General features: G+C 36.8%; 1 long non-coding RNA gene across 1 annotated transcript in view; it reads right to left on the bottom strand.

Moving 5' to 3' along the window:
• LOC135078815 (uncharacterized) overlaps positions 1 to 27,186 on the bottom strand; it is a 231,154-nt gene that overhangs the window by 156,426 nt on the left and 47,542 nt on the right. Inside the window, exon 2 of the long non-coding RNA XR_010258673.1 lies at positions 2,138 to 2,182. This is a non-coding gene — a long non-coding RNA (uncharacterized LOC135078815). The remainder of the gene's footprint in view (positions 1 to 2,137; positions 2,183 to 27,186) is intronic.

Here is a 27,186-nt window from a genome sequence, read left to right as displayed (position 1 = left end):
AGCCCTACCAGTTAAACAGTAACCCAAAACAATACAACAATCAAAAAGTGCCGCAAAATCTCTTCAAATTCCGCAAACACAGGCAAATTCCGCAAATCAACGGGTAACAAATGACCGGCGGGATGCGGGATTAGCCGAGGCTGGGGTATCTGGCCTTATCGTAAACCCCGTGTTACATTTATCTTTAGATCATGCAAATCCCCCTATTCACGGTTAATAGTGATGGGCCAATCCCGTTTATATTTACAGGGCCTGGACAATGTAACGTTCATGTAGTTTATGTGAACTTATTAATGTAGCGAAATCACTAGGTACTAGTTTAAATCTTCCTAGATAAACCACCTAAATTGTGATGTTGAAACTGAACATGAAAGTTGCGTTCTTCTCTTCTATTACCTCTCTGCAAACATTGATTAAAAAGAATAAGATAAAATTAATTTAGTCTTTAACAAAGCTCTAACGACGTCCTGTAATTAAGGATAGAATTTACCTATAGAATGACTTAATTAAGCTCAATTTGTTTTTTTTATTGTGTTTAATGCTGTATCTCATTTTGACAGCCCAATAAAATAAATAAATAGAGCCATACTTTTTATCTTATTTGATTAATCTCAATTAAAAATATATATTTTTTAAGTTAGAATCCCCAACCTTACTCGAAGAGCCAATCCATTGTAACGTTTAGATAACTAACCCCAATTATCGGAATTTGAGTGATCGGTGTCACAAAGGAATACCAGTGATTGGATCCGAATATATTATAATCGAGACAATCCTATTGAAACTCGTTTGTGTTAATAGAGTACGCTGGATCAAATCCGATTTTAGTTTGAGTATCATATACGATGGAGGTTTGTCGGAATTTCTAGGCAAGAGTTACTCTTATTTCAATAATAATAATCTAATAATCTACTATTATGAAACAACTAATTATTATTTTGTATTATTATTATTTAGTCATTATCCTATACAATTATGATTTCATACAAAACGTAAATATGAATTTTAAAATAACGATATTAAAGTATGATAACTACATTCATAGTCTATGTAAAATTTCGCGCCTTTTACATTGTCATTGGCTATGATCTCTGTGAAGTCACTTGTTAATTTTGTCATAATTATAAGTTCGTATAATTAATGAAACTATAAAGTTAATCCCGAAGAAATAACTCTTTGACTCAATGAATACGAGTTACTTTTTATAAAAGAACCACTCGAAACATAAACAAAGGATGAAAATTTAATATCAAGAAAAAACAAAGTGGATTTTTAAATTAAAATGGCAACAAAGTGAATGCTAAATCTAAACCGCGGCAATCTGTTTATTTAGCGGGGCTAGACGGTTCTCCTAATCCGTCTTGGGTAATCCGATAATGCCTTACAGCAGTCCGCCTCGGGAAAACTAGGCAGGAAAATACAAGGGCCTCGCCGGCGGGGCACTACACTGTGTTACAAGTACTAGTAATTATTCTGTGGTTTTAAGACGCAAGCTGTGATATCAAAGTTTAATAAATAAATTAGATAATCAAACACCAAACGTTTATTTATAGAATGAAAAACGTAAAAAATACACTTTAGGTGGAGATGCAATCTAACGCACATGACAGTGTTGGGTCGTGGTACACCTGCTTAGTTCACCTGGGTGGACCACGGGCACTTTTAATGGCACCATTGAGTCGTCTACTAGACGTGCGTGCGTGATAAATCTTGTCTACATACGAGCAGAGTCGATGCCCAAATGCCAAACATGTATGGTAGGCCTACTGATTCTAATAGGTGCGACGGACACGCACAAACATTGAATGAACCAAAATATCACACATCAGGTGATCCGTCTGCTCGTTTGCCTCCTATCACATAAAAAAAAAAAAAAAAAAAAAAAAACAACCGAAGCTCCTCTTTTTAATTTGACAGTACCATTGGCACAATGTGAGACTTCTGTAAACTTTTATATTCTTTGCCTAAGGTCGGTTACTCTCTTGGATATTCTTAGCGGAACGCAAACACGATTAAATTCAATTTGCGTTAGTAGAGATACTTTGTTTAAAGCGCTGATTGGTTTAAGATTTAAGCATTTAAGTAACAATAAGAGCATAAGCTGATAACAAATAATTAGTTATAAAAAACAGAATACCTTAAGTTGCAGAGTTCAGGTATGCCAAGACTTGAGGATTCGTACCTTCAAAAAGAAATACATAATTTTAGAAATGAATTTTCATATTCCAGTAATGTATGTGAACATTTAAGTAACTTTGAGAAAGACTAAAAAGTAAATAAAATCAAATGAAAAATATAAACAGGTTGGAGAACCATCTCAACTCGAGCAAAGTTAATATTAGTTATAAGGAACTTTTAAAAAAGTAGAAAATGTTAAAACTGACTGAAAAATAAAAATATGTTCGACGTTAGAGAACCATCCCAACTCAAGTAAAGTTAACTTAATTTTAAGTTCTTTCATTATTGCACTCATCTCGCTACTTTGAAGATTTGAGTGTAGACGCATCGTACCTATTATAGTTTTCTATAAATAGTGTTATTTGTAGAAAAATCTAAAACTTAAAAATAACGCTATCGTTATAGCTGTCATTGTGACATTGACGTAATGTCAATGTCATACTAGAAACGTCAGAATAGAGGGACGCGCTCGAACGACTACGCGTGCTTTTGTGCTAAGTGATAAATTGTATCTAAAATGAGGCAATATAATGTAAAAGTTAAGTATCTAGTGTTTTATTTATGAAAATAGATCCACCGGCCTCTAATAAGTAGATAGTTCGTTGCTCGTGTAGAGAGCCCTTTACAAACCACCATCAATTATTATTACGTAAGGGTCACACCGATTTTTAGGACCACTCAATACGTTCTATTAATAACCACTATCTTCGAATCCGGCGCACCTCGAATAAAAGGGCAAATGGGCCAATTACGATCGTCTACAGAGGCGGCCTTGGCAACAATTGTTGTCCAGAGGTAGATACGTCGAAACGACAGGCCGTTTAACCAATAAAAACGGTATAAGGATAAAATAAGGATGAAATTCTTCCACCAGTGCACGTTTTTGAGGTAGCCAAGAGCACAATAGAAATACTTACTAAGTTCATTGCAGGCCCAAAGATGTCCCTATGTCCCGTGACATAGGTCGTGTTTTCTGTTAATAGGCTTAATTGGGCTGACATAAAGCTACTAAGAATATCCCTGTACTTCCATAAAGATGATGACTTAAAACATAATATTTATTTACATTACCACCTAGGTGATTCATTTGCCTCAGACATATACTAGTGAATCCGCGGTTTCATATGCATGAACAAATTACGACTTTTGACTTAACATAATGCAGTTTATTACTGAAACTAGAGGCCGCCCGCGACTTCGTACGCGTGGATCCCGTGCCAAATTTCAGCCCGATCCGTCCAGTGGTTTGGGCTTGATTGCGTTGATAGATCACTATGTCAGCCTCAGTCAGTCAGTCAGTCACCTTTGAGTTATATGTATTTAGATATCTAACTAGGATAATTTAAACAATAGAAATATCAACTTTTCCCCTTCATATCTCATGTTTTATCCTCAACAAATGCCTTTTTGTTGATTAAGCGGTGTCACCGCCGACATGAAAGCTGCGATAAACTATCTGATAAGTCTAACACGTCACATGTGTCTGATATCACAAATGACATCGTTTACTAATCACTTTAGTGGGCGTACACAACAACCAAGGGTGAGTTGCACTATTTAACTTTAACCGCGACTATAACGATAACCTATGGAGAGGGCTATGCTCGGTGATTCTTTACGAGATCGAATCAGAAATGAGGAGATCCGTAAACGAACTAAAGTCACTGACATAGCCCGACGGATTAGCAAGCTGAAGTGGCAATGGGTAGGGCACAAGTACGCACAACTGACTAGTGACGGCCGATGGGGCAGCAAGGTTCTGGAGTGGAGGCCGCGTTCCGGAAAACGCAGCGTGGGACGTCCACCTACAAGGTGGACCGACGACATCATAAAGGTACATCACACACAGAAAACAACTCAAGTATCAACCGTAACTTACAGGTGTATTCAGCTCTGAAAGGATACTTCACGTCACTACCAAGCGGTACGACTCCACTTTCACGGCGTTTCCTGACACATGATAATCATGACGTGTATTTAGGGTAAACGCCCCTAAATTTATAGCTTGACATACCATCGATAATGATACATCGGATAGATAAAGGGTGGACTGATATAATGTTAATAAGGTCGTTAACTAACAGCAATTATGGCATGGAGGGTCTTATCCTAACGATCTTAAGGATAGAGGAGGCAAACTAGAACAGTATGTTCTACTTCTCAATTTGGCAACGTTGGTGAATAAAATTGACTGGTCACCTCTGAAAAAGTATTTGAGTATGATTATATCTATTACCCATAGGACAAGCTTTGCTTAGTTTGGGACTAGAGGCGCAGTGCAAAAATGTCCAAGTATATTTAAAAAAAATCTTTAGGAGAATTGTTGGTCTTTTGGTACAATGCTTCCTTCTCTCCACGATACTACATGTTAACAACTGAAGATGTAACCCTGATGTCAGACTTCATGAGCTACTTATTACAACCTGATCAAGTTAACTGCGCACCTGGCAGTCGTGACGTCACATCTACGCTCGGGGCGAACGCGGGGTGTGCGGGTGAGTGCGAGGGAGAGTCGCATTCTAGTAGACTAGTACTAACAGAATTTAGCAGACGTCTGAAATATTTATTGCCTAAGTGAAATCGCCCTATACGTTTGACAAATACACACGTATCAAATTGTACAAAAACTTCATGTTGTTATATTTTCGAATTATGTGAAAATAGGTAAGTTAAATGCGAAAGGGCTGAGTGAAGTAATCAATCTTCATCTTTCAAAGAAATTGGGTTTAGTAAGGGATTAATTGGTATTGGATCAGTCGAAGAAAATGTGATGAGTATTTTGCAGTTAAAGTCCTGTCAATTTGATTTAAACCATAGATATCTAGAGAGATGCCAACCAATGCGCTTATTTCGAAACGTCAACTGCATGGTACATTGCTGTCGTGAATAATGTGTTCTGAGGGCCTCACTAGTGAGCGCGTAAAAAAATTATTTTAAATGTATGACGGATTGTACAGCGCCCCTAGCGGCAAACGTTCAAAAACAAAAATTTTAATACATTTTTAACGCGTTTGATGTAAACTCACACTTAGCCCACTATTTTTGGCCACGCCACCTTTTCACATCTCCCTTTAGTTTTTGTGATCAGTGGTTTAAACCCAACAACCGACCCTTAACAAAAACAATTCAAACGTAAGATGAATTGTTTCCAAAACGTATTTCGTAGCCGACCGCAGACTGCATGTAAGCACCGTTTAAAATCGAGGTCGACCTATTACTCTTTTATGCTATACTCATATTTAAAGCATCGAAGAAAATGCAAAGAAAATGTGTATTATTTAAACTTGTTTGTTTTTTCATAACTTCATGGAAACCAATGGCTAAATCGGACGCCTTCTAAGCACGTAATTGTGTTTCTTTTCAACCGACTTCAAAAAAAGGAGGAGGTTCTCAATTCGACCCGTATGTTTTTTTTTTCTATGTTTGTTACGCGATAACTCCGTCAATTATGAACCGATTTGAACAAATCTTTTTTCGGCGTATAGGTAATACCTCAAGGGTGGTCCCATTTAAATTTAATAATAAAAAAAACAACACCCAAGGGTGGAAAATTGGGGATGAACTTTTTTATACGCAATATCTCCGCCGATTATAAACCAATTTGAACGATAATTTTTTTGTTGAATAGGTATTATCAAAAGGGTGGTTTCTCAGCGAATTTGAAGAAAATATTTCACCCCCAAGGGTGGAAAATTGGGGATGACTTTTTTATACGCAATATCTCCGCCGATTATGAACCAATTTGAACGATTATTTTTTTGTTGAATAGGTATTATCAATTTTTTTTAATTTTTAGTTTTTTTTTGTGTTCACGCATTTGAAGTCGGTTATATTTTTTTAAAAAGTTAATTATCGTGAAGTTATTTTGATTGAAAGTACCTAATATGTTCCCCGTTTTATTGTACTGTCAAACTAATGTCACAAATTGAAATATGATAGGGTGAAAAAACTTAAATTAATCTTCTACTCGTATACAAAATACCTGTTTGTTATTGTTTTAACAAAGTTTAATTGCGATTGAGAATTATGTCTATAAGTTTCTATTTTGCAATTAAAACAATTAATTAAAGTGTATCTTAATATAATAAGGCTAGTTACGAGTCTTAAGATAGATACTTAGTCGACGTAAATTAGGTAGAGCTTTCCGAGAAAGCTTCTAAGCTTGTTGAAACTTTGATTATCCTAATTGATCTTGGCTAAGTTGAGGATATTAGACTTTTAATAATCTAATCAAATTATTTATTATTTTATATTTGTTTTGAGAAGACAGGAAATAGCAAAGATACTCTTCTTAAATTACTTCATTATTTTCTTCATTCTACTAAAATTAGAAAGAAAACCTTCTAATTTCCATATTCCAACTAATTACGTTAGAACATCTCTTCTTAATAATCGTACCGGAAAGCGCAACGTAAGACGACCACCCACAAGGTAGACCGACGACCTCATAAAGGTAGCAGGAAGGCGCTGGATGCAGGCCGCCACCAATCGGCCATTGTGGAAATCATGAGACCTATGTTCAGCAGTGGACGTCCTATGGCTGAAATGATGATGATTATGATGATTTCTTCTTAAGGCGATTAGAGTCCTCAATGACCTTGGGCGTTTGACCTTCACGCCGCGAGCAACACCCGCGTACCCCGCACCAAAAACTCCGATTTGACACCGATCAAAAATACACGGGCATAGGTAGATACAGAATAGAAGCTCTTTCTTCATACATTACTGCCTATTATTTTAAACTTAAATTGATGAACCTTGATGTCGGTGTCATTTAACTCAGGCGTAAAGGTATTTAATAAAAATAACAAAATCCATGAACATTTTGTACGGGATAAAATTTTATTTTATTTTTCGTAAATTTTCTAATGCTTTTGTCGGTTCAGTCGTTCTCGAAATTTGAACAAACCCGACTTTATTACAAGCTTTTATTTAGCTTGCAATTTATGATGTATGTAGGTAATTACATAAATGTTTGTTCGGGTGGAATCTTGCAAGCTGAATTAGTTGCAAGCTGAATTAGTTAGACCAACTTCCTGACGACAACTAGGCTAGATGACAAAATTTCAATTATTTGTCCGCCAGACAGATAATTAGAAAATATTAGACTCATATTTTTTATTTTCTTTCATAATTAAATAATAACAGTGCTACATCGAGTTGAAATGGCGCGATACGCCACGCTTGAGTAGAATTTTTACTCAAATGTGACGTCACGCGACATTTCAACTCAATATAATACTGTAATTATTCGATTATGGAAAAAATTAAAAAGTATGAGTCTAATATTTTCTAATTATCTGTCTGACGGACTAAATAGAATTTCGATTTCATTACCCAGTCATCATCCCTATTGGAACGCATTAGTACCTAGTATTGTCTATGGCCTAAAAAAGCAAATGTTTCTGCTTTTGTCTATCACTTATGAAGAATAAACTGAAAATGTATTTGTCTTTTTATTAGAAATCCTTCATCAATTGATTGAGTTCAAATTTCGGATATACATGTAATTCGGGTGACAGTGCAATATTGTGATGACATGGAGCTGATCTGATGGTAGAGCTGGAATGCCAGTGGCCCCATAGCAACTCCGGGAATAAACGATTCCATCGAGTTTAGGCTCGTTTGATTTGTATTTATTTATTATTATACCTAAATAATTTCATTTCAATCTTCTGAAAATGCACAAAAACTTAAAAATCTTGAAAACGGTGATATTTTTACTGGGGTCAAAATTGGACGTTAGGGAGACCATGGCGAGGCCTATCGATGGTTGAAGGGTTATCCATTGTTTTTGGGACACCCTGTATAAGCAAGTACCTAATGTTATGTAAGTAGGTACGCTACTTTGAAAATCATGAGTCTTCAATTCTCCAAGGGAAACTGCAGGGTCTGATGATGGAGCTGGAATGTGGCCATAGGAATAGGCTAATTTCTTTAAAAAAAAACTTTTGGTGTGCTCTTCATCTCTTTAAATTTTCATAAGTTTAAAAAAGTGAAAAATACATTTAGAGTTTTTTTTTGGTAAGTTCACCGACGGACTTATTCAAACTCTTGCTACTTTCTTGCTTTATCCACGAAACATCCCTATTGTTCGAAATTATTACGATCTACAAACGGAAAATCTCTGCTACTACGCCGCAGTAAATTCCCCATCATAAATAAAAAGTTTTTTTTTAAAACAAGCTCTTGTACCTATGCTAATAATTTTGGTTTCATGACATGCTCCTAAAATTCATCACCTTATAAGAGGATTTCAGTTTTTATCTGCGAAACTTTTTAATAATATAGGTACGTTTCATGGTTTGGTAATTTAGGGAAGTTTATTTGCACTTAACATGAAAAATATGGTATCAATGTACTGAGTACCTATGCACCTTCAGTGGCAACAACAAGGTCTACTGGGTACCTATAGTTTACTAAAGGCATGAAATAGATTAATTTCACTAAAAATTAAAACCAACTCCAAAACGAATCACCAAAAGGTAGGACACCGACACCGACTCCGAAAATGGCTAATTTTGTTATCAGTATCCAAATTTTAAATAAGCTCTATAGAACAATTCAATACCACTTTATCTTAATTTTTTTTAATGTGACAGGAGGCAAACGAGCAAACGGATCACCTGTTGGTAAATGATTACCGTCACCCATAGACACCCGCAGACCCAGGGGCGTTACAGGTGTTATTTTTAATTGTGGTATTTTCGCGAAGAAACATAAAATCTAATTCTAATAAGTATGAAAAATATAAATTGTTTTCTTCACGTAAATCGATTAAGTTACAGATTCTGACTAGCTCCTAATTTGGATACTGATTGCAAAGGCCTAGTAAATAAATAACGTAATAATTTTTCTACTTGTATTTATCTAGTGCAGTTGTTTTGGAGTCAATTATAGTTTTTTTACACTAATAGATTCTATTCAGGTAGAAAATAGCGTCTGTGCGCGTCATAATTCAATTGTATTGTCTGACTTCACGTACTCTATGAACAATTCTGACATAAAATCTATTGTCGAACAAAAGCTGGGTTGCACCATCTTACTTCAACTTTGACAAGCGTCAAAAGTCTGTCTAACTCCATACAAAAAACACCGGTTATCGCCAAAGCTACGGTCAAAGTTAGGTCACGTCAGGTGGTGCAACTTAGCCAAAGAAAAAATTCATTTTGATCGCTAATGTCAGTTTGCAGCGATTGACACAACCTCCCCGTCTGAAGGCCAGCGGCCGACTGCCGCCCGCACCCCGCGAAGGCCCCCTCAACAGCAAAACGTTCGGAATTTATCAAAAGTAAAATTTATGAATGAAAGTAATGTTCGATTGAAAAACGCAACGTGTCATTTATAGATTAAAGAATTCCCAATCTATTCGTGCAAAAATCTTTTACAAATTTTTTTAAAAATCTTTTTTTGGAGGAGTAGGGAATTTAAGTAAAAAATCGATGTCCCGTATTTATTTTTTTAATCCAAAACAAAGAGACGTAGCGAAAATTCAAACGTCACAAATGTAGTCCTTGAAATGTTGTATAACATATATTTTTTTCAACTATTTCTGTCCAGCAGTAAAAGAGGAGTAGTCTTTACAAAATGCCCATTTGGCGCGGATTGAGGACACTAATCGCCTTAAATTGCTCGCGTGAATAGTGTAGCATTCGGAACAATATTTATTTTGACTATGGATGACAAATATTCAACATGTAACTCATTGTATCACATATGATATAATTATAACGTAACATATTACAACAGATTAACTATTGTTTGCTAGTTGTTACTAAAACATGTATTTGTTTTGATGAGTCAACATTATAAATATTTGTTGTACCTACCTATCATTTGATTTAAATAACCAACCCTCAACATGAACAAGCAGGGAACAACTAGGTAAGCATATTGAATTTACACAATGAGTAACTTTAACTTATTAGTAATCTTTGGTATAATAACTGTTAAACCGGGAACTTGCCAATAACCGACAGACTGACTCTCGTACCACTGGGCTAGGAGCGTTAAATATAGCTATAGCACCTAGTTACTTTATTGAAGAAAATAATCAAATAATGAGCGTAGTAAGTTAATTAAAATATGCAACTTTTTCCTTGTTATGAACGTTGTTTTATCACCATTTAACCTACTCGTAATAGGTAAATATCTTGAACTAATTATTCCTGGAAACTAATAATCAGATATAACATATTTCCGTTAATATGTTTAACAAAGCAACATATTTGTAGTTAATTTCAGATTATGATGAAAATGAATTCCCAAAGCTCACAAAATTTAATCATTAATTTCACTTAATTAAATCAAACTTTTACTTGAACAGTTCCAATCCCGATAGTAATTACAAGTTTTTCGATTCAATTTAATCTTTCAGCTCCACTAAAGTGTTGTGACTACTTTATTGTATAGACTCTGCATCAAAATGTACACTTTTTTTTAAAAAGCAAGCGTCAGGTACTATTCTTTAATAAACTTCTTTTCTGAGACAGTTTCTATTCAAGCCGAAAGACTGGTAGTATTTTCTTTGCTGTATAAAGACGTTATAATTAATATCCATATCGACCGGTTCTGCGCTCCCGCATCCAGGTGCTTTCCGCAGTCTTTACTAGATCGTCAGCCCATCGAGCGGGAAGGCCTGCCTACACCATGTTCTCTATTTTCCATACTCCTGCCTACACCATGTTCGCTACTCGAGAACTTTTATGCCCCAACGGCTATCACTTTAACGAGTGCCTCTTGCGTTTGGCTTTTATTACCATGTAATTATTTGTTAGTACAGTCAGCGTCAAATAGTTCGTGACACCCAAAGGAGCCAAAAAGTTCACAACACGTATTTGTTACAATCGGAATAAGGTTGTGTTGTCAAATTTTGGTCACTTTGAATGTCACGGACTATTTGACGCAGAAAATTTTACTTAAATTAAATTAAATTAAAATAATTATTTATTACAATCATGTTCAGATCATATTAGTTCAGGTTTTAAATTTTTACATTCAATTTTAAATTAAATAAATCAATAAAATATATCCAACATTACAATTTAAATATTACAATAATTTCAATAATGTCATGGTTATTTTAAATTAGGCAGCACATGAATCATGCAACAATGATTCATGTACTGACAGTCAACACGCTCAGAGAATAGCCTCAGGAAAATGCAGTTTCTTCTATTCAGTTAAGTTGTCTGTAGTTTCAATACTGAAGCTCAACATTTCTCTTCAATAAAGATTCAGCTATTTCTTATATTAAAAGCGTAAATCGCTGAGCTGTCGCTTGGAACGATAAAGTTTTCTTCGATATTAACTGTGTAGGTAGCTGAGAAAGTTAAGCTGATTTACTTGGTGATATTTTTAAAAAATGTTTAAAACCATTTAATTTTTATACAAAAAATTGTACTTAATATACCAGATCGCTGCGACATAAGGCTAATTTACATGCATTAAGTAAAGTAGTCAAGTAGGTACTTACCTAACTAATAACTTGATTTTAAGTCTATGTCCAAACGTTATTTAAGTTATCAAGCTCTTGTTTACTAGGAAACTGCTTGTCAAAACGTGTCAAGTGACAAGCCCCGCCCACCAACTTACCCGAAAAATGAAGTTAAAAGGTTACCTATGTACTTAATTTACACAAAACACTACCTAATATTAAACACACTGCCAACACTGCTGCTAATATTGCTGAACTTTGGTGACCAGCCGGGATGGGATGAGTACCGTGATAAAATCTTATGGATGTTATTAGATTACAAGTGCTTATCGCGTAAAATCGATTAAATGACGAGATAAAAGATTATATTGATAAATGTCTATGGACATATGAAGCCTTTATAAAAACCTATCAAGACTAACCTTATCACGTCAAATATAAACATTATCATTTATTTCCTCGACCTGCTTCTGGCAGGCTCATTAGTCAGGAGAAACCGGGTGAATAATGTAGAGTGGTAATGAGACGTATCAGAGTTAACGGTGCACGTTTTGTAATACAGGATGTTAAATTGTTAAAAGGTTACAAAATTAAATACGGGGTATTAAAAAGTGACGTTAAAAAGTTACAAAATTAGTGATAATGATAACTTCTAAACTACGAAAAATCGTAGAACATACATGGGGTGATTCAGGAAGCTCTACTGATGCTCTACCTCTGGGCTTCGGCTTGACACTACTTTTTGGAACAACCTGTATAATACTGTATACTTTTTCTATGAGATTACAATAGCAATTACAGTAGGGGAGACCTAGGAGAGTTGTGACAGAGGTGAGTTGTGACAAGGGCGATTTCTCCTTACTTAATATAGTTAGGAAGCTGGTAAAAACGCTTGTTTGTCGCTTTTAAGACGCTCTTCTTGACTAAGTACCTGCGGGCGGCGCATGAGGCACGGTTACGTAAATATGACGTCTGTGTACAAAAAAATGCGAAAAGTAAGTTTTTCTACAGAATTTTATTTCAATTTATATCATGTTTTAGTATATGTGAACTGTTGTGTTATTTTTTCTCAAGTTGCATGGTTATTCAGGTCTCAAAATGTAGCACTGATCTTTTGTGTGCGCATCGTGTTTAGAAAATAAAAATTATTATTCGAACCAAGTCGTCATTTTAAACACCTAGGAGAGTTGTGACAGGCTGTCACAACTCTCCTAGCTTACTTAATTTTTCTGATGGGCCATTTCCACGATGTTTTTAGATGTTTTTTTGTGTGTCAGCAGGTTCATAATTTGTAAAATTGCATGCTGTTACTTTTTTGATTCAGAATGCCTAATAACTATACATGAAAGCCATATAGAGGAACTGCTTGCTAAAGTCGAAATCTAGGACCTAGCTTATGAAATGATTAGGTTAAAGGGTTAAAGTTTAAGATATGCTGCGACCTCTTACAATCTAAACTTGTCAAGATATATTAAGAAGAAAGAGGCTTATCAAGTAAACCCAGAAGGCGAAGGCGTTTTTTGAGCGAGATATGGCCCCTAAAGTAAAAATTGTCACAACTCTCCTAGGTCTCCCCTAAAGTTCGCTAGTATTTGTCATTACGGTATTCGAAACGTCTCAGAGACAGACAGCTAATATACGGAGAATCATTGAATCAATGCCGTATGACGAAACCGCGAGTCAACTCGGCATAACAACGCCATCTATGAGTGAAAATTGGAACGAATATTTCAAAAACGTGACGCCGTTATGCAAAATGCAGCACATTTTTAACCTATAAATTAACACTATGAAAGCGGAGATGGAGATAATAATCATAAAGGCTAACATGTATCATTGCAACAAAATATCACAGGAAAGTTTGTTTGGACTTTCGATTCTAATTAAGGAAACATAAAGCAGAATATCCTACAGCAAAACCTCATCTAACCGTACTAGTTTCAGTTTTTGCATGCATTTCAGTTGGAGTAATGAAGTGGGCGTACAAACAAACAGCCGAATTCACAGAACTTTCGGGAAACAAACTATTAGGTATTCCAGTAGTTTTCGCACTAGTTTCCCGGTGAGATAAACACGTCATACCTAGTTAAACAAGATAAATACATTTTGTATTTTAAGCTTTTACTACTTTTTAGTTATGTAAGCTTTGCTGAGAAACGCGATAACAATTTTGAGCTTCAAATGTAAAAAAAAAATACTTTGAATCAAGGATTTATTTTCAGTTGTCGTACATTAAAGTACGATTAGTACGGTTTGGTAATAAACGATTGATTGGAACTGGGAATTGAAATTTTATTCATAAACAGAGGTATGCAAGTAAAATATAGATAAATTATTTATCTACTAGCTTTCCGCCCGCGGCTTCGCCCGCGTGGAATTCTGTCCGTCACAGAAAAACCTTATCCCGCGCGTCCCTGTTTCAAAAACTGGGATAAAAACTATCCTTTGTCCTTTCCCGGGACTCAAACTATCTCTATGCCAAATTTCATCAAAATCGGTTCAGTGGTTTAGGCGTGAAAGAGAGACAGACAGACAGACAGAGTTATTTTCGCATTTATAATATTACTAGCTTTTGCCCGCGACTTCGTCCGCGTTTTCGTCGTTTTTCGTAAAAAAGTAGCATAAATGTCCTTCCTCAGGGTTCAGTGGTTTTGATGTGACAGACAGATTAACTTTCGTATTTTAGTAGGGAAATATAATAATGTCAATCCACAATACTGTTAAAAAATATCGCAATAAGGAACCGCAGAATATTATTATTAATAATAGCTGTGCCCCGAGACCATCAGCGTGTAACTCCTTGTATGTTATTATGTTAATGTATTGGTAATATTGTTTAGATCACTTTCACATGAGGCTTAAGTACATATACAGGGTGTTTCTTGTAAGGTGTCAAGCCGAAGGCAGATGATAGGTGAGGACTAGACCTATCGATTTCACCCCCATGTATGTTCTACTATTTTTCATAGTTTAGAAGTTATCGTTAATTTTGTGATTTTTTTCAAATTGTATGACCCAGTAGGCTTTAAATTTTTTTATCTTTTTTTGGGTCGACTTTTCTCAGATTTCTTTTTTTTGACAGATTCCCTATTAACTGCAGATTTTTGAAAAAAATAATCAACTTCCTATCTTTGATGCAAGATACAAAATTTTTGCTAGAAACATAAAAAAATATGCTTTTAGCGGAACATCCTAAAATTTTCAACTTAAAAGTTAAAAAAAAAAAGAAATTCCATAGGTCCAAAATAATTTTAAAAACTGCGCAGTTTTTGGAACTTTCATAATAACACAAAAAAACATGTACTTAATAGGCCATTATTTTCTGTAATCGCTCCACTAAAGTGGTAAGTCGGAGATTCCGTTACATGTTTTTGACTTTCTTAGGACTAACTAATGTTTGTAATTCTCTAAGTTTACGTTACGTAGAACACATTTAAAGACAATAACTGAACAGAACATTTTTTTATCCACAACGAGGAATCTCTTGCCATTCATCTGACCTGATGGAAACTGATGGATGATCAGCGAGCTTCACTCGGAATCCTAAACCACAGAGGAATTGGCTGTCCTAAATAGGTGGCCTTACCACTAGACCACAGTGGTGGTTGTTACTTTACGATTAAATTCGATATACCGACATATTAGAGTGTGAGAGAAAGGGAAAGAGTTTGTGTGTGTGTGTGTGTGTGTGTGTGTGTGTGTGTGTGTGTGTGTGTGTGTGTGTGTGTTGTGTGTGTGTGTGTGTGTGTGTGTGTGTGTGTGTGTGTGTGTGTGTGTGTGTGTGTGTGTGTGTGTGTGTGTGTGTGTGTGTGTGTGTGTGTGTGAGAGAGCAAAAATGGGTGTAATAATTTAATTTAAAGTAAATGTTCAAAATGTCCGCCGTTGAACTGAATGCACATTCGACAACGACGCAAAAAAATTCTTTGTAAAACCTTCTTCTTCATTTTAATTTGGTTTTGTGCTTCAGTCAGCTTTGTCCGCAGTTCATCAATATTTTCATATTCCCTATTGTATACCAGATGAAGGGCAAGAGCTTCCTCGTTGTGGATAATAAATGTTCTTTTCAGATATTGTCTCTAAATGTGTTCTACATAACGTAAACTTAAGGGATTGCAAACATTACTTAGTCCTAATAAAGTCAAAAACATGTAACGGAATCTCCGACTTACCACTTTAGTGGAGCGATTACAGAAAATAATGGCCTATTAAGTACATGTTTTTTTGTGTTATTATGAAAGTTCCAAAAACTGCGCAGTTTTTAAAATTATTTTGGACCTATGGAATTTCTTTTTTTTTTTAACTTTTAAGTTGAAAATTTTAGGATGTTCCGCTAAAAGCATATTTTTTTATGTTTCTAGCAAAAATTTTGTATCTTGCATCAAAGATAGGAAGTTGATTATTTTTTTCAAAAATCTGCAGTTAATAGGGAATCTGTCAAAAAAAAGAAATCTGAGAAAAGTCGACCCAAAAAAAAGATAAAAAAATTTAAAGCCTACTGGGTCATACAATTTGAAAAAATCACAAAATTAACGATAACTTCTAAACTATGAAAAATCGTAGAACATACATGGGGGTGAAATCGATAGGTCTAGTCCTCACCTATCATCTGCCTTCGGCTTGACACCTTACAAGAAACACCCTGTATAATGAAAATACTTCAGCGCAAAGCTTCCGGGTAAACTACGTTGAAAGTTGACCCGTCCGGCACGTGAACATAAAGATTTCTAGAACTGCTAACCCGGGAAAGAGCGACATACAACTGACCATGTGAAAAACAACTGACACCGAGATCTACTCCAGCAACACGAAAAGTCTGCCCTTGAGCCTTATTTATTGTCATTGCATAACACACCGATACTGGGAATTGCGTTCTTTTAAATTGGAATGGAAAATTATTTGGTATTATGGGAATTCTGGGAATAAAGATGGTTTCTCCTGCACCGCAACCTGTTAAAATTTGAGCCTCGATTACATTTTGTTGCAACTGGGTTACTTTAAGCCGAGTTCCATTGCAAAGTTGTGGTGGTCTTAAATTTCGGAGCAGAATAATCGGAATGCCAATTTTTAAACAAATTTCATGAGAAGGAAGTCCGGGCATATTTAAAGAATTTAAAAATTCTATCGGGTAATTAGTGGCTTCTTGTTCATCGACCATTCTATTTATTGAACTATAAACTTTGCTTTCCCCCTGGATATTCGACAGTATTTTATTATTAATCTCAGATGCCTGGTCATTGCGAGGAGTTAAAATGGACCTTTCGCATAGCCAAGAATTGTCCTTATTTAATATATCTGTTACGTCACCGTAAACTGACGATATAAGATGTTGTTGGGATTGCACTATACAACATAACTCAGGCGTCAGAATAAGTTTTCCTTGGTGTAGCAGTGGATAGGTACCTTCACCAATCTTTAATAATATATCAGAAAATTCACGATCATCCGGGTTATCTCCAGTTCTCACTCGCATGTTTATAGTCAAATGCACCGATTGTATATCACGCCACAAATAAGAGCTTTTCAGGCAAGCCCTAACCTCATCAGCTCGGGTTCCCCGTGGTATTACCGGTAAGGTTTGTCGGAAATCACCACAAAATAATACTGTGATACCGCCCATTGGTCGGTCATTTTGTCTTATATCCCTTAAAGTTCTGTCTACCGCTTCTACACCTTTTCGATGGGCCATCGTACATTCATCCCATATGATTAAATTACACTCACGTAATACCTTAGCTTTGTCGCTATTTCTTGAAATACTACAGGTTGGACTTTCCGTGCGATCTAAATCAATTGGTATTTTAAACATAGTGTGAGCAGTTCTTCCTCCTGGTAGCAATGTTGCAGCTATACCTGATGAAGCCACGGCAAGAGCAATTTTACGCTGATTTCGAACATAAGCTAATATTAATTTAGTCAAAAAGGTTTTCCCAGTTCCTCCGGGTGCATCTAAAAACCATATTGTTCCCAAATTATTCTGAACACTTTCGCACACGCGATCATAGACTGAACGTTGTTCTGCAGTCATCATTGGGACACCGTTTTCTAATGTTGCTAGCAGTTCCATTGAGCTGTAACCAATCTCTGCGGAATATTCCCTATTGGTAACCTCTCCGACTGAGGTTGGTGTTGGCAAACCATATTCACAGAGTGATTTACCGCCTACTGCTGTTAAGTCTTCCTGAAGAGCTAATAAGCACTGATTTATGGCAAGATCTCGGAAATTATCATTAGTTGCGCCTTCATCATTGTGAGATATATTCCGAAGAAAGTCTTCTGCAAATTTTTCTTTATATTTTTCCCATAATTCGACAGGATCTGACAAATGACAAAATGTGAGCAATGTTACAAATAAATGACGTAACCGTCGTGGATTCTCACTAACACAGGATTCTGCTAAAGCGTCATCCCAATGCTGATCATTTTCAAGCAAACGACGCGCTTGGCAAGCTGCATGATAAGTTGGATGAACAACATCGTCTACTTTTCTCAAATCTACAAATGATGTTGGTCCTCGTACTGTATGTAATAATAATCTCAAATAGAAACACTCGGCGTTGTTAGGATGAACGGTATACACTCTACCAAGAACATGTTCTTTGAAAATATCTGACTCGCCATCTACAGGCCTGCCACGGCGTCTACGGTTAAAGACACCTCGTTGCTTATCGTAAGTATAATACGACGGAACTTCCTCATACAAAAGAGATTTTGCAAAATTATCAGTTTGGCAAAGTCGAAAGAATGCTAATAAAGTTGTTTGTCTAGGGTTCTCTAATCGTTCTGTAACATTTTCGGCGTTGAAATATATACGTTGACCGCCTTCAAGATGAACATCCAGATGGGTCACAGGTGGATATCTTTCGTGGATGTTGAAACTTAAGATCCGCCACACAGCTTCTGAAGAGCTGATATACCTGCCTGACTGAAATCTAGTAACTTCATCATGTTCATTTCTCAACGCAAACGTAGCTTGGTCACTGCCCTTGTTAATGTACTTACAAATATATTTTATTGACTCTACACTATTACACATTTCTACATTTATGTGAGCTTGAAATGCTCTAGACAACACAGGCGAATACGGAACGACCCACCTATTATCTAAAGTAACCTGTTGTCCAGATACTCGCTTTTCAACAGTAAAACCACCATTGTCTCTTGAACGGCGACGATATAATGGATATCCATCATGACCTGTTACAGTTTCGTCCACTAATGCTTTTGGATATCTTTTAGTGCAACGACTGTCCTGCATGCAGGGAGCATTTCTGTTAAATGCACCACATGGACCATGTATCATATGAGTTTTAACAATGTCATATAACAGGGGATCTGCAATCGGATCTGGAATTTCAGCACTGATTGAACTGTCTACATCATTAGGTCGAACCTTATCTTTTAACCAAAGCAAGATATGTGCGTGAGGTAAGCTGCGTTTTTGCCATTCAACACTATACATATAACATAATACTTCCCCAAAAATGTTATCTTTGGTAAGTAGATCAATCATTGATTTTAATTTTAAATGAAAAACTCTTGCGATTATATCATGGCGGTCATGCGGTGCTTGACCCTCAAGAAGCTCCCGAGTGATTTCATCCCACTTGGGATTGGTAGTTACAGTAATAAATAAGTCGGGACGTCCATATTTTCTTACGTAACAAAAAGCGTCTTGAGTACGTTCGTGCATGTAGCGTGGACCACCAGTAAAAGAAGAGGGTAAAATAACTAAACGGCCCATATTTACAGTATCATTATCTTGCTGCATGGCGTCGCGAAGGTGCACGTATTCTTCAGCGCGCAGTTGCCTTTGATTAGATCGTATATAAACTAATCTTTCGGTTTCAATTTTTGCGTACATATCAACAATAAACTGATTAAATAAGCCACGAAAACGTTGAAAGTATACAAATCTATTAAGTCTCATTTGCAAGTGGTAACAATAAAATTGAAGGCATGACACCTTTTTATTATAATTAATTTCGCCTGTACGCGGATCAGTTTGGTATACAGCGAAATTATAACCATCTTCCCCTCGACAGTATATCAAAGGATATTGCAAACTGTCGTAAGCCCTGTGGGTTTCGAAAATACGTTGCAAACGATTGTCTCTGGAACGGATAACGATATCACGCCTATCACATTCCTGGTCGACCAATACTACAGCAACTTCATTCGTGGATGGAACGTTATAACGCCCAGGGTGTTCCTGAGTTGGACGCCTATCAGCATTTATAACAATTTTATAATTGTTATCACCATCTTGAGGAAGAGCTTCTAATGCCGATTTAAAACTGCATACATACGAATTAACCTGATGCAACATGTTCTGAAGTTGTGAAATGAGTTCAGTATTTAAATTCGGGAAATATTGATTTCTTATATTCGACTGTTCGTTGTAGTCGGATATAAAATATATTTGAAGAAATTTAGGTTGGTTTTCAGGCAAAAGGGAGCCTATCAAATGGTAAACCTGACCTTGTATCTTAAAAGTAGGCATGAAAGGACCTTCTGTGATTTGTTGAGCACCAAAGGATGTCATTTGAAATGCACTATTATAATTGCGAATATGGTCTAAGAACTGTTTAGATTGCACATGTTCCCCTAAAAGTAGTGATTTCAAAGGTTCCGGTGGGTCTTCGAACGAAGGCAAATTTATTTTACCTCCATAACAACAGAAACCAGCAGACTCCTTCCTCCACTTTAAAGCATTACAAAAAGAACATACTTCGTTCATATCGCCTATTACAGAAGATGATCTGTAATCAATTGAGAGGTTATAAGCAAACCCACTTTTATATTTGTCGGACCACGCCACCGAATATGTAGCTTGATCTTCTATGTGTACATCTAAGTCGTTAAGACTATGTCGAAATCTGTCTGCAGTAAGACGGGCCTCTCGCTGTTCGTCTGTTTCATGAGACCGAATATTTTCAATTCTTAATCTTTCATTAGACAAAGTTATTAATCGTTCTTGTCTCAAAGAATTGTAATAATCGCGCCCCGACTCTAGTCGTAGTTCATGCTCATGTTCGTCTTCAAGAGATCGAATAATATTGTGTTGCACCCTATCATTTGTCAAACGGTCTTCGTATTGAGTAAAAGTTTCAGATTCTCGAGATAAAATATGACGTTCGCGATCAGCTGTAAGCCGTAATTCCCGCTCTGTGTAAGTTTCAGACTCGCGAGATAATGTATGCCGTTCGCGGTCAGCTGTGAGACGTAATTCCCTCTCAGTGTAGGTTTCGGACTCGCGAGATAATGTGTGCCGTTCGCGGTCAGCTGTGAGACGTAATTCCCTCTCAGTGTAGGTTTCGGACTCGCGAGATAATGTGTGCCGTTCGCGGTCAGCTGTGAGACGTAATTCCCTCTCAGTGTAGGTTTCGGACTCGCGAGATAATGTGTGCCGTTCGCGGTCAGCTGTGAGACGTAATTCCCTCTCAGTGTAGGTTTCGGACTCGCGAGATAATGTATGCCGTTCGCGGTCAGCTGTGAGACGTAATTCTCGTTGTGCAGCAGTTTCAGCTTCTCGGGATAACGCATGTTGTTCTCGGTCAATGGTACGCCTTAGCTCTCGTTGAGAAGAGCTTTGAGACGTCCGTGATGTAGCTCGTCTTGCTTTGTCAGCTGCTAATCGCATCTCTCTCTCTGGAGAGTTTTCATTGGCTCGAGAAGTTGAGGCTCTAACTCTCATAGAGTTTAACCGATTTGCTCTTTCCTCTGCCGATTCTTGAGATAGCGTAATTCTCATTCTCTTAGCTTTACTCGAAGTTCGAGATAAAGATAATGGTCTTTTAGGTGGCATTGTGTAATAATCAACGGTAACGAAAAGCCTGTCAGTTACCTAACAAAATAACCTACGTTAGAGATCCTAACTTTAGCTACCTTACACTTAAAATCTTAATAAAACACTTTATACACTAAAATATTCTAATAGAATTATATACCCAGAAATATATACAACTCACAACAAAAAAGGAATGAAAATAAAGCTGAAACGCCTATGCAATAATATCTACTTTAATTAATAAAAGTACCTACGCTTAATATTTTTTAATTTGAACGAATATTTAAATACTACCAAAACAACTAATACCTATTTTACAAAATAATTTTTTTTTTTTTTTTTTTTTTTTGGGACGCGCGCTGGTAGCTTGAGGAGCTTTTCCAGCTTCACCGGGCAGAGTGGCGAGTACAGAAGGTACTCTAGCCGTTGGCGATCGTCGGTGCGCGTGCCGACGAGGCCGAGTGTGGGCTTCGCGAAGCGAAGCCCAGGCTCGTCCGCGTCGGTCGCAGACCGACGTTCGCGATCGGGCCGTATCGAGCGCATAAGGCGCCCGATCAGTGGCGAACCCAACTAGAGGGTTGCCCACCGCGGTGTTGGACCGAAGTCCAGCCTACGGCAGGCTCACTCTAGTGGGCCCGATCGAGGGGACTACGGACGCGGCCTGAGGGCGCCACGGTAGGCTCGGACCTCGGCTCAGGCCGTGTCCGGGGGACGGATAGGGGAGAACCGGCCCGGTACATGTCTGTACCGTCCGAAATAGAAAGCATGAAGCTCGCTCTCGGATCTCCCGCCTTTTATACCCTGCCGCCGCGACCCGTGTCGAGCGCGGCAACCGTTAGACAAAAATAATCCTTATAGCATGCTTCAGTATTCACGTGCGACGGCGCGATGGCTTATTTCATGTATAAGTTTGGTGTTTCTATACCGATTTCTATGATTCTTTTTTTATTGAATAGGTAATAATGTTAACTTTTTTAAATTAAGGATGAGTGAGAGTATTATAAACGTAAGAGTAAACAAATATAATCAGAATGCTCCGAACTGCTAAGCTATCAGGAGTTACACGTGTTATTGTGAGTCAACCATAAAAGATAGACATAATTATGCTGTTGCGGGATATTTTTTAGACAATTTTATGTAGTCTATCATACGCGGTTTAGATTTTTTCATACAAAGTTTTTTCCCGCTAACTCCCGTTCCTGTGGGAATTTTGCAATATCCTGTTGTAACTAAGCTTTAAGTTTACTAAGGTACCTGCATGCCAAATTTCAAGCGTCTAACTTAAGCGGCTTAGATTTTTCATACAAAAGGATTTTCCCGCTAATGCCCGTTCCCGTGGGAATTCCTAAGTATCCTATAACCTGCCCAGGAGTATGAAGAATAATTGTACCAAGTTTCGTTAAAATCCGTCGAGTAGTTTTTGTTTCTATAAGGAACATACAGACAGACAGACAGACAGACAGACAGACAGACAAAAATTTTACTGATTGCATTTTTGGCATCAGTATCGATCACTAATCACCCCCTGATAGTTATTTTGAAAATATATTTCATGTACAGAATTGACCTCTCTACAGATTTATTATAAGTATAGAAGAAGATATTTTACTACCATCTTAGACTGCATCCCACTTAACATCAGGTGCGATTGTGGTCAAATACCTGCCTTGTTATTCATAAAAAAAATTTATAGACGACATGACAGCACATTAGACTATACATTTCAGTTGAAAATTCACCCCTACTACAATTACATAAGGTCTCCGTATTTATCTTGACGTGCCGTCGTCTCTACCATTTCTGCTACAAACTAAGAAGTAACCAGAGACGCGAATTCGCGAACATAAAAGGCGGCCATGTTGATGGCATAATTAGTTCTCGTCATAAACAGCTTGACAGAAGCGCATAATTAACTCCAACGACTACTAACGAGCTTTCTGCTTTTAGGCAAGGAAAAGTTAAGTTTGCAACAGACATGTTAACAGCCCGAACTCGTACAAATTATGTTAGCAAGGGTCAACTTTAACTTATAAATGTAGGCAGAAAAGTCACGCTCTCGAACGTGTATCGTCGTCGTCGTCGAATATACCTGCTATGCTACGGCGCGTCGCGATGCGTTGATATACGAGGGGTGTTCAAAAATCAATGAGAATGGGATATTTCTAACCATCACAAAAATCTAAAAAAAATTGGGCACCTTAATTCTTCAGTAGAAGCTTACGAAAGAGAGAAGAAAGAGAGATAGAACAAGAACAGAGAAAATTACGACTGAATCACAGATGCGTAACAATTATAAAAAAATCAAAATTATCTTTATTTGCTTAGACTAATTAAATTAGTACTTGCAAATCGTCAAATGCTCTTACAGCCTATACGTGTCTCATTCTTTTTCTGCCCTACCAGCGCTTCGAGACAAACATTTGGCAAGTGCTGAGAAGAAGCGCCGCAACAAACTCAGTCACCACTGTCTGCCGGTTTAAAAATATAAAAAAGTACATTCAGAAGCAAGTTACTTACCACGCGCTCCCGTTAATAGAAGGTGGCCTATAAAAATACACAATAAAGCATTGAAATTAAAACTCACAACACACACCGGAACTTGAAAATCAACTGATTAAACATATTGTAATGAACCAGATATCTTTTATTTTAAGGCTTGGTATTTCTGCTAAAGTAGGTATTTCGCGCTGTCAAAATCTGCGCGCGCAATACTTCGCCGAAGACAGCGCGCCAAAGAGCTCTCGCGGCTACACAGTATAGAAATACGCAGTTTAGAAATACGCAGTTGGTTAGGTTAGGTTGACTTCCTTCCGTTCAAGCGTCACAGCGTCTTTCCATTCTATACATAGCCAGAACGCAAGGGTGTGAAACTAATCGAGTATAGTTTGGATGTGACTTTTTTTACTAAGCTCCTCCAAACTATACACGACCAGTACGCATACGCTGCGTACTGCTCGCGTATACTTTGTAGTGACTTAGGTCAATTATCTTACTCAAAATATACATCGTCAGTACGCATACGGACTAATCATGTATGTATTGTAATAAGTTCGCGATTACAATGTATACGCGAGTACTTAGTTGCATGCTCGTCATTTTGACTTATTTACCTCTCTTTCTATTACATATTAATTCATAACTGCGTGTCTACTTTAAACATTGAATCAATTTCGACACGTGCCATTGTTTTGATAAAGAGCTTTTTGGTGTTTCATATTCTGCCATAGAAAAGATATTTGTTTTGGGGCTGAATAACTCTTAAATTAAGAATTATGTATGTCAAAATGATTTTTGTTCTTGAGATAAAAGCTTATGAATAAAAATAAATACCCCTGGACATTTTACACTGCGCTTCAAGTCCCAAACTAAGCAAAGCTTGTACTATGGGTACTAGATAACGGATATAAACATACTTAAATACTTTTTTGTAAATACATACTTATTATACATAGAAGACACCCAGTCCAATACAAACAAATATCAAAATAATATGTTCATGCACACAAATTAATGTTTGTACTGTGCGGGAATCGAACCCGCTACCTCCGGAACAGTTATCCGTTTCGAACCACTACACCGAACGGTCGACAATTTTAGTTAATAATGCACGTTTAACTTTCTTCATTCACTCTCACTAATAAATAATTATTATTTAATTTGAAATCTACCTAATCAATTTAATTTCAGAAACCACTTACATTAGTGTTATAAATCTAGATTTATTATAATAATATGTAGATTCAGTAAAATAATAATATTTTATGTAATAATTAATGAATTTAAAAATGGCATCACCGTACGTGATCTACATAGGTAGTTCTTATTTCTAATCTCGACGACAAAGCACGAGCATAATATCTAATAAATGTAATAATTTTAAATATAATTCCATATTTTATTAAATCAAATAAACTAAACACACTCTAGTCAACTGTAAGTGGTGTAGTATAGTTTGGAGCGAAGACGGAATCCATCCACGATACAAACTATACACGATCAGTACGCAAAATTCGTGTATAGTTTGTAGTGACCGACTTACAAAGAGACACTCCAAAATATACACGAGCAGTTTTCTATGGGTGCGTTCTGGCCATGTATAGAACGGAAAGACGCAGCGTCACACTCACAGCACTTTCTAATACAAATCATATCCAAGTGATACAAATTAAAACAACTTTCAAAATTTTTGGGAATATACATTTTAGAATCGAATAAATATAGAATATAACTGCCAAAGTAAACACGGTTCAAAGAGGCGTGGCGTCACCCGACCTTCCGGAAGTTCCGCGCCGGCTAAAAGAATTTAAGATTACGTCACCCGACCTATCGGTAGATCCTCGGGAGCTTGAGCGATTGGAAAAACATTTTATGATCAGTTACTCGTAGTAGCGATTATTTAGAGCTTGGATAATAAATTATAGTTGTTGCAATTCACAAAGCTTTGCATGTGGTTAATTACATTAATCAGTACACGCATCAAATTTGTTCAGTCTTTTTGTTTATTAATAAATAAAAATATCATACTAAAATTGCATACATATTTGTTTGTATTGGTCTGGTTGTTTTCTTTCCATAATTTATGTATAATATGTACGGGGCTCTGTATCGAAAATCACTATGAGCATCACACACGGTTACCTGGAGTGCAAGCTTGCCATCTTAAATGAACGGTATAATATCGAGGTTTCGTCAGTACATTTGCGAACAAAGGTGTTTGTGTAGTGTAGTTGAGTTGAGAGTTCAGATTATTGAAATAATAAAACGAACATTTTATTTTTTAAATACATTTTATAAATAACTAGCTTTCCGCCCGCGGCTTCGCCCGCGTGGAATTTTGTCTGTCACAGAAAAACTTTATCGCGCGCGTCCCTGTTTCAAAAACCGGGATAAAAACTATCCTATGTTCTTTCACGGGACTCAAACTATCTCTATGACAAATTTCATCAAAATCGGTTGCGAGGTTTAAGCGGGAAAGCGTAACAGACAGACAGACAGACAGAGTTACTTTCGCATTTATAATATTAGTTGGGATTTACATTACAGATAACAATGAGAGGATGACATTGCAAGGTGGTGCCAGTCCAGTCTTAAATCCGTTGATATATGCTGCATCTGCCATGTTTTTGGCTAAAATATTCTTCTATCTTGCAGTTTAGACTTTTATTACAGACCTCAGACAGTATTTTTGGAAAACTTTTACGCATGGTGGAGGAAGGGACGCTCTAGAGACTCAAGTCTAGAAGGAGTCACATGAACTCCAAGTTTTAAATCCGTTGACATCTGCTGCATCTGCCATCTTTTTGGCTAGAAGATTCTTCTATCTTGCAGCTTAGACCTTTAGCTATTACAGACCTTAGACAGTATTTTTGTGAAAATTCTTACGCATGGTGGAGGAAGGGACGCTCTAGACACTCAAGTCTACAAGGAGTCACATCAACTCCAGTTTTAAATCCGTTGACATCTGCTGCATCTGCCATCTTTTTGGTTAGAAGATTCTTCCATCTTGCAGCGTAGACCTTTAGCTACAGACCTTAGACAGTATTTTTGTGAAAATTCTTACGCATGGTGGAGGAAGGGACGCTCTAGACACTCAAGTCTAGAAGGAGTCACATGAACTCCAGTTTTAAATCCGTTGACATCTGCTGCATCTGCCATCTTTTTGGCTAGAAGATTCTTCTATCTTACAGCTTAGACCTTTAGCTACAGACCTAAGACAGTATTTTTTATTATTTATTTGTGTCAGTGTGCTCTTCTAAAGAGTGTAAGACGATTGTATGTAGGTACT

Source organism: Ostrinia nubilalis, chromosome 15 (genome assembly GCF_963855985.1).
Source record: "Ostrinia nubilalis chromosome 15, ilOstNubi1.1, whole genome shotgun sequence".
Taxonomy (NCBI): Eukaryota; Metazoa; Arthropoda; class Insecta; order Lepidoptera; family Crambidae; genus Ostrinia; species Ostrinia nubilalis.
This window is presented reverse-complemented; position numbering and strand designations above follow the sequence as displayed.